Genomic DNA, 9,121 nt, shown 5'->3' with positions numbered 1-9,121 from the left:
AGAGGGTGGTTCCAATATGGAATCGTCTTCCTGTGACTGTAATGGGGTCTGGAGCTATAACACTGTGCTCCCATTTTCAGGACAAAGCAGAAACAGTTAAAATACTCTCCCGTAAGGGGAAACATCCTGCCGGTATTTATCCTGTTGGTCCCGTTAAGAATTCTATACATGTAAATGACATCACCTCTCACTGTTCTAAACTCCAGTGTGTTGTGGCTCAAACTTTAATTGCGGTGCACACGGCAGTCCCTCCATGCCTGTGATCATAAGTCCATAAGACCAGAAGACACAGGAGTGGAAGCAAGGCCATTCAGCCCATCAAGTCCATTTAAATCATGGCTGACGGGCATTTCAACTCCACTTCCCCGCACTCTCCCTATAGCCCTTGATTCCTTGTGAGATCAAGAATTGGTCGATCTCTGCCTTGAAGGCATCTAACATCCCGGCCTCCACCGCACTCTGTGGCAATGAATTCCAAAAACCCACCACTCTCTGGCTGAAGAAACGTCGTCCCATTTCCATTTTTAATTTACTCCCTCTAATTTTAAGGCTGTGCCCATGGGTCGTAGTCTGCCGGCCTATCGGAAACAACTTCCCAGCATCCACCCCTTCTAAGCCATACATTATCTTGTAAGTTTCTGTTAGATCTCCCCTCAACCTTCTGAATTCTAATGAGTACAATCCCAGGATCCTCAGCTGTTTATCATACGTTAAACCTACCATTCCAGGAATCATCCATATGAATCTCCGCTGGACACGCTCCAGGGCTCGTATGTCCTTCCTGAGGTGTGGGGCCCAAAATTGGACACAGTTGGATCATCCTTCTGATGATCCTTATCTGAACTTTACCCTCTTTGTATAACACACCGAAACTGCTCACAGTACTCCAGCTGTGATCGCATTAGCACCTTACACATTTGCAGTAAGACGTCCCTATTCTTACACTCCAACTCCCTTGAAACAAGAGACCAACATTCCATGAAACTTACTGATTACTGGCTGTACCTCTGCAAGATTTCTGTTTTTGTGCACATGCACCACGCACCTTTGTGCTTCAGCTTTCTACAGCTTTTCACCATTGAAATAAATCTATTTTCTTTTGTACTGCCTTCCAATATGAACTACTTGATATTTTCCCACAATTATACCACATTTACCAACTTTTTGAACGCTTACTTGACCTGCCAATATCTCTCTGTAAACAACTGACATCCCCCTCACAATGTACCGTTTCCTCTGTACTTGGCGTCATCTGCAAATTCAGCTACAGTATATAACTACCTTCCTCCAAGCTTTGAATATATATTGTAGAGAGTAGCAATACCACCACTGATCCCTGTGGAACCCCACAGGCCATGGGTCCCAATAAGAAACCTCCAACACCATGGGGTCTGATCTTATGGCATAATCATTTGTGGGGCACCTTATTGAAAGCATTCTCAAAAAAACAAAAACAACACATCCATTGATTCCCTTCTATGCATTTTAGTTGAGACTTATGCAAAGAATTCACATAAATTAGTCAGATATGATTCCCCTTCATGGAACTGTGCTGACTCTGTTTTATGTTCTCTATCCTACTCTTATAAATTAATTCGAATACTTTTTCACCAACACATTTTGTCGCTTCAAATTTGTCTCACTATTTTATTCATAGGGATTTCACATTATCAGTTTGCCAAATCTCTGGCCCTACTCCAGTATGCAAGGATTTTGGTAATTTACAGAGATAGCACCCATGACCTGTGTAGCTACCTGTTTTACAATCCGAGGTTGTAAGCCATCACAGCAAGAAGCATAATCACCTTTAACCCCATTAGTTTACCAAATACCCTTTCTTCAGTGATGGCGAAGGGTCTTAATTCCTCCACTACATTCTTTATTATTAATGGAATGTTCAAACTCTCTCTGTCATAAAATCTGGTGCAAAATATCTGATTAACTCCTCTGCTTTTTTCGCTTTTTTTTACGGAGTTTAAGAATATTTTCTTCCAACCAAGTTAGTTGGGACAGGACTAGCTGAGCTCAGAGCAAAACGAATGGGAAGAAGAACGGGCGAACTCGGCAATAAGCAGGATATCCTTTCAGGGGGTGTTAGGCCAAATTGAAGAGAAGAAATTCAAAACAAAACAGGTCAGAAAAACATCACAGCCTCTTCTTGTGACTTACCAGGAATTCCAAAGATGGCAAGAATGGGATAGAGAATTTCTATTGGAAGGTCCTGTGATCCCATGTTCTGCTGAAAACAGAAAAAGTCAAAATAAGGCAATATGTTGAACAGAACTCAATTTATATACAAGCTACTGGTCTCGTGGGAGCGTGAACAGATCTCATTAGGCTCAACATTTTGAAAAAACAAGTTAGCATGTCCCGGCATTGAGCAGTATTTACAATGAATACGTGATCCCCAAAGAACCCGGGCTTTTACGCTCTTGAGATCTGACTTCTGAGAGAACCACGAGAGATCCGATTCTCTCGGCCTGACCCTAATTGGGTGTGGGGCATAACATAGTCCAGGAGGTAGATAGAAAGAATCAAATTTCATTCTTTTCAATCAACATTTGCTGCAAAATGGATCTGAAGAAAGTGGGATTCCAACCCAGGCTTTGTTGCCCAGAGACAGGAATGCTACAACTGTGCCACATTAGCCCAAGTTTCCTTTTTCGAACGTTGCCTTTCTCTTCCTACCTGTAGTATGTACATCCAGTGACAAATGAGAAAAGCATTCTGAAAGAGGCATTTTTCATTTTCCACCATAAAGATCTTTCTGTCATAATTTCTATGCGACAGTCCATGAGGATTATTATACATACAGATACAAAGTAAAATGTTTGTCATTGTAAGGAAATTTTATTCAAATGTGTTTACATCAGGGCATTTTATCTGACATTGGTTTATTTCACATTCGCTGCTGACATTGTCGATGAAAATTGTTCTCATCAGCGTACACCTGCAATTTTAAACTCCAGGAAAATGTCTTTTTCAAAGGAGATCTCTGCACAAGAAGCAAAATGTCCCTCTACCACTCCTACGTTCATTCAGATGTATTTTTTTTTCCTTTCTTCAATACATTTCTGGAAGGAGCCACTGCACTACTGTAATTTAGAATGGAAGTCTGATAAAGTCCATGACTGTCAACATATCATAGAACTTTGCATTTTGTCTTAGGCACCAGGAAAACCACAACACTTTAAGCTGTTATGAATTAAAAATGTTTTGTGGCAACGGCGTTGAAAAAAAAGACATTGACAAATAAGGGACCCTATCAAAGCCACTCTACACAGATTGACTCAGCAAGAATTTCAACTGATTAATTTTAAGTTTATACTTCATATTTTGGTTTCCTGTGATTACAGCTGATTTGTTTGCAATGATTCGTAGTTTCTTGTTCAATGCTAAAACCTGGTTAATGATTTCTGTAACCTTAGATTATCAGAAAAATAAATTGGTCTCATTTTAGTGGCTTGTTTAGTCCTTTAACATATCACTTTACTTTCCCTGTGGGCCATGAGACTGCTTGAGTTGAATTCCATTCTGTCATCCATATCATGATCACCATTTTCAGTAGGTCTCGCGTTAAAATGTTTTTCTAGAATCAGCACTGAATTTTGGCTTCACCAAATAATCCATTGAAAGAGAATCTTCCTGAATGCCTTCCTACAATCCCTGGGGACAATCTAATACTTACAAAACCTGGTCTCAACTCATCTACACATGTCAAACCTCATCTCAATCTGGCACTTCCAGACTTTCATCATCCTCAACTTCAATATTGTTGACGTAGCTAAAGATGGTTGGGCGTGTAATACCGTCCTGAGGAACTCCTACAGAAATGTCCTGAAGCTGAAATGACTAACCACCAGCAACCAACACATCTTCGTAATTGCCAAGGAGGACCCCAACCAGCAAAATGGTTTCCACTCCGAGTCCTATGAAGTCAAGTTTGGCTAAGGCTACTTGATTTCACAGTTGGACAAAAGTGGTGTTGATGTCAAGACCAGTCACACGCTCAACTCACTTGTCCATATTGCTGAGTTGTTGTTTGCTTGTTTCAATGTTTTCCAAGGTTTATTTGCTTCCATAATCTTCAGGTTAATTTCTGAATCAATTTCATTTGGTTTTCTTCTTACATCAGCTTTGCTAAAATTCAAGTTTGACTTTCGTGCTTTGGGCTCCTTCTGCCCGTCTCAAGCTTATTGAGGAATCCACTTGTATTGTGGTCACTATTTCCCAAAGAGTTGTTTATTATGAGATTGATAGTTTGTATTGCTGTATTATGCAATATTGAGTGTGAAATAGTGGTGACTCGTGGCCTTGTCACCTTTCTCCCACACCAAGTTCATTGGTCAGACTTTTCTGGATTCATTTCCATTTGCCCATCTGACCAGCATGTTGCTTTCCTCCTGCAGGTTGCAGCTGTGCCCCTCAATCGCACGGAGGGTGGGAATCTTCTACTTTGTGCTGGATGTGCAGGAGATTAGGGAAGTCAGTCATGAACGGCTTTGGGAAGGAAGATCTCAAGAGAGTTTGAAAGAATCATTCCAATTTTTGATGTAACTTCAGCATTCTGTGCAATCAGTTGGTCAAATGAGTAGCTTACCATTATTCAGCAGTTCAGCTGCTTCACCAGTAATTCTGTTACTACCATAAGGTCAAAACTAGAGATGTTCTTTGATAATTGTATAATGTTCAGTGCCATTTACAATTGCACAGAAATGAAAGCCGCTTTGGAGTCATTGAATCTAAGACGCTGCTGTGGCTTTAAGAGTTAGTTTTGTTCAAGTTTTTCTTAAAAGTGATGTTGTAAGGCAGAGCTGTGGCCCAGTCTACAAAACGCACTATAACAGAAAGTTTGTAAGGCCTTGGGGTATTTTTGGAATTTGGAACAATAAAACCAGCCTGGCTGTATCTCACCAACTCTCACACACCAGGTTTTCGAGGGATTTTCAATCTTTAGGAATAGCTTTGAGCTGTTGTTTCTGCCAGCTTGAAGAAGCAGAAACTGATGTTTCTCTGTCTTGATTACAGCTGGAGCCTGGGGTTTCTCTTGGAAGAGAAAATAATCTATTTTATTTTTGAATTTGCCTTTTTTCCCAAGGGTGTTACTGTGTTGGAACAGTTAATTGATACTAGATACTGGATCTATCATTCTGTTACGTGTTCCAACAGAGTAAAGCTATTCTAAATTCTTTCTTTGCTTATATTTTAAATATAGTGGATAAATAAATCGATTCGCTTAACGTCGAGTTGTTTGAACCGTCACTTTGCATCTGAAACTTTACTTTTGCCTTTAAAATGAGAAAAGGTTAGGGTCTGGGCTACCTTCTTAAAATATTTTGAGTGGGTCTGATCTGTTCCGTACAAGTCATAGAGCGCAGAAACAGGCCCTTTGGCCCAACTCATCGATGACAACCAGTTTTTCTGAACTGAACAAATTCCATTTGGCTGCATTTGGCCCAAATCACTCTAAAGCTTTCCTATTCATGTATCTGTCCAAATATCTTTTAAATGTTGTACTTATACTAACCTCTACCACATGGCCTAGTATTTAGTTCCACATACGTACCACCCGCTGTGTGAAAATGTTGCCCTCGGATCACTTTTAAATCTTTCCCCTCTTTCCTTAAACCTATGCCCTCGAGTCTTGGATTTCCATATCATTTGAAACCACGCCATCTATTCACCCTAGGCATACCCCTCATGATTTTATAAACTTGTATAACATCACTCCTCAGCCTTCTAGAATCCAGGGAAAATGCCCCAGTCTATCCAACCTCTCCTTCAAACCCAAAACCTCCAGTCCCAGTAACATCTTTGTCAAACTCTTCTGCACATTTCCTGCCTAATAACATCCTGCTTTTGCAGGGCGAACGGAATTGTATGCAGTATGTCAAATGTGGCCTTACCATTACCAGGTACAAAGCTGAGATGATATCCCAACACTGATATTCAATGTTCTGAGCAGTGAGGAAAAGCACACCAAAAGCCTCCTTCAGCAAAATGCCTACATGTGATGTAACTTTGAAGAAACCATCCACCAGCAGGCCGACAGCTCTCTGTTCAAAGATACTGCCCAGGACACCATCATTAACAGTGTAAGCCCTATCCTGGTCTGTCTTACCAAAATACAATTCCTCGCATCTATCAAAATTAAATTCCTTGTACCACAGCTTGTCAATATGTAACAAGAGCTGGATAACATTGTAGCTTCAGCTGACAAGTGGCAAGTAATGATGCATCATTGAAAATTTTCAACATTCACTCCATCTACCACCAGAACACATGTGCTGCAATGTGTATCATCTACAAGATGCACTGCATCAACTTACCAATAGTCCGAGGGCAGCATCTTCAAAACCCGCCATTTAAAATGACAAAAGACAGCAGATACAAGGGAACGCCACTGCTGTAAATTCATTTCAAACCATGTTATCCTGACTTGGAAATAGATTGCCATTGTCACCTGATCGAGAGATACCATTTTCTCAATCTTCACTCAAGGTCAACAAATTATTGGAACAAATTATTGCAGATGTTGAAATTTGTACAGAAAACAGCAGAGGCTGGAGATAACAAGGTGCAGAGCTAGATGAACACAGCAGGTCAGTCAACGCCAGAGAAGCAAGAAAGCTGATGTTTTGGGCCAAGACCCTTCTTCAGAAATGGGGGAGGGGAAGGGGGTTCTGAAATAAATGGGGAGGCAGATAGAAGATGGGTAGAGGACAAAATAGGTGGAGAGGAGACAGACAGGTCAAAGAGGCGAATATGGAGCCAGTAAAGGTGAGTTTAGGTGGGGAGTTAGGGAGGGGATTGGTCAGCCCGGAGAGGATGGACACGTCAAGGGGCTGGAATGAGGCCAGTAGGTCAGAGGTGGTGCTTGGACTTGAGATGGGAGGAGGGGTTAAGTAGGAAGAAGGGCAGGTTAGGAAGGCAGAGACAAGCTGGGCTGGTTGTGGGATGTGGTCAGGGCACTGGAGATTATGAAGCTTGCGAAGTCCACATTGATACCAATGGGCTGCAGAGTTCCCAAGCAAAATATGAGGTGCTGTTCTGCAAACATCTGGTGGCATCATAGTGGCACTGCAGGAGGCCCAGGATGGACATGTCATGTGAGGAATGGGAGGGGACGTTGAAATGGTTCATGACTGAGACTGCAGTTGTTTAGAGTGAACCGAGCAAAGTGGTTCCCAAGCCTCTGCTTGGTTTCCCTGATGTAGAGGAGGCCACAACAGGAACAGCGGATCACGGATACCACATTTGCAGATGTGCAGAAGAACATCTGCTTGATATGGAAAGTCTTCTTGGGACCTGGGATGGGGGTGAAGGGTATGTCTAGGGGCAGGTGTAGCACTCCCTGCCCCCTTGACCTGCCCATCTTCCCTGGACTGATCTGTCACTGCCATTACTCCCCAACTACTCTCAACTTTAGTGGCACCATCCCCACCTCTTTGACCTGTCTGTCTCCTCTCCACCTATCTCCTCCTCTACCCATCTTATATAGACCTCCTCCTCTTTCACTATTTATTTCAGAATCCACTTCCCCTCCCACATTTCTGAAGAAGGGTCTAGGCCCGAAACGTCACCTTTCCCGTTACTCTGGTGTTGCTTGTCCTGCTGTGTTCATCCAGCCCTACACCCTACTATCACAGATTCTCCAGCATCTGCAGTTTCTACTATCTCCGATGCTGGAGATCACGGTTTGTCAAATGGCTTCCATGCAGAGACACATAAATTGTGTTCATTTGGACATAAGCGAGAATGGCATCTATTGACCAGAAGGCAGTGAAGAATCCAAAACATGGCTGTAGGTCAGATGTCGCATGTGGGACAGACCTGGCAAAGATGATAGAATTCCTTTAGGATGTTAGTTCTTAGATGGCAAGTAACTTTCGAGCTTAACAATCAATAATGTCTCCATGGTCACCAATTGGATGAGTTTTTTTTAATGAATGGAAGCTTGTCATGGAGGGATTTGGCACCAGAAGCCACAATATTAGCTTTGGATTGAGGATTGTTGATTCAGTGATGTCATCATTACAGCATCAATTCCTCCATAAATGAAAATTAGTTACGTAGCTTACAGAGCATAGAGTAGGGAGATTGGACCAGTTTCTTCATCTCCTCTCTGAACGTCCTCTGGGTCAGAGCATAAATATACGTGTTTGTGCAGGAGCTGGTGCACATCATCAGAAATGTCGCCCTGATTGCCAAATAAAGTGAGTGTGATCCTTGGAATGCCACTGTCTGGGTGACACCGACAGAGATATGGATCACAGTGATGGGCATCGACAGCACCACGAAGGACCCAGAGATAGTGAAGAGCAGAATGATGGAGGTCCTCCTGCTATTCAGCTCGGGGTCTCTGCCCAACTTCCCAGCACCACCACTGCTCCTGTTCTTCAGGGCTTGGCGAGCTCTGCTGGCCACTAATATGTGCCGGGCAGTGAGAGAATTCAACAACAGGAGCAGGGGAATAGGAAGAAACATGTTTGAGATGTTGGTGACCCACCGGTGAGCTGCCCAGCCTGGTGAAGTGTGGTAACTGGTGATGGTACGGCAGCCCCACTGTACACTGTTCACAACATAAGCAGCCTCACAGCGAAAAGGTAAGGGAATGTTGATTATAATGTTAAGCACGCTCACAGTGGATATGACCACATTGGCCGTTCTTTCAGTGCAATATCTCGCCTTCAATCTGTGGCAGCAAATTGCTGCAAAGCGGTCAAAGGTAAAGACTATGGTGAACCAGATGGAAAGCTGGAGGCTCAGCCCTTGCAGGAAAGTGTTGAGTCGGCAGATGGAAGTGTAGTTCATCGGCGAGCCTGGGAAATGATTCCTGATGATCTCATTCACTATCACATTGAAGACAAGTACCATTAAATCTGCCGTTGCCATGGCCCTCATGTAGCAAGTGACTCCTTGGGAAAGGCCACACTTCCCTTGAGAAAGAATCAACAGTGTCATCAGGTTCGCTGAAAACAGAAAGAATGATCAGTAGATATGTGCACAGATGAGGTCAGTAATTGCAAGTCTCTAGGATGCTGCTGGGAATTAGAGACTTGGATAACAATGCTACATCATGCCATCAGCAGTGCATTGTCTGTATTGTGGGAGTAATTAG

The sequence above is a fragment of the Stegostoma tigrinum genome, chromosome 34 (genome assembly GCF_030684315.1).
Source record: "Stegostoma tigrinum isolate sSteTig4 chromosome 34, sSteTig4.hap1, whole genome shotgun sequence".
Classification (NCBI taxonomy): domain Eukaryota; kingdom Metazoa; phylum Chordata; class Chondrichthyes; order Orectolobiformes; family Stegostomatidae; genus Stegostoma; species Stegostoma tigrinum.
Note: the sequence above shows the minus strand (reverse complement) of the source record.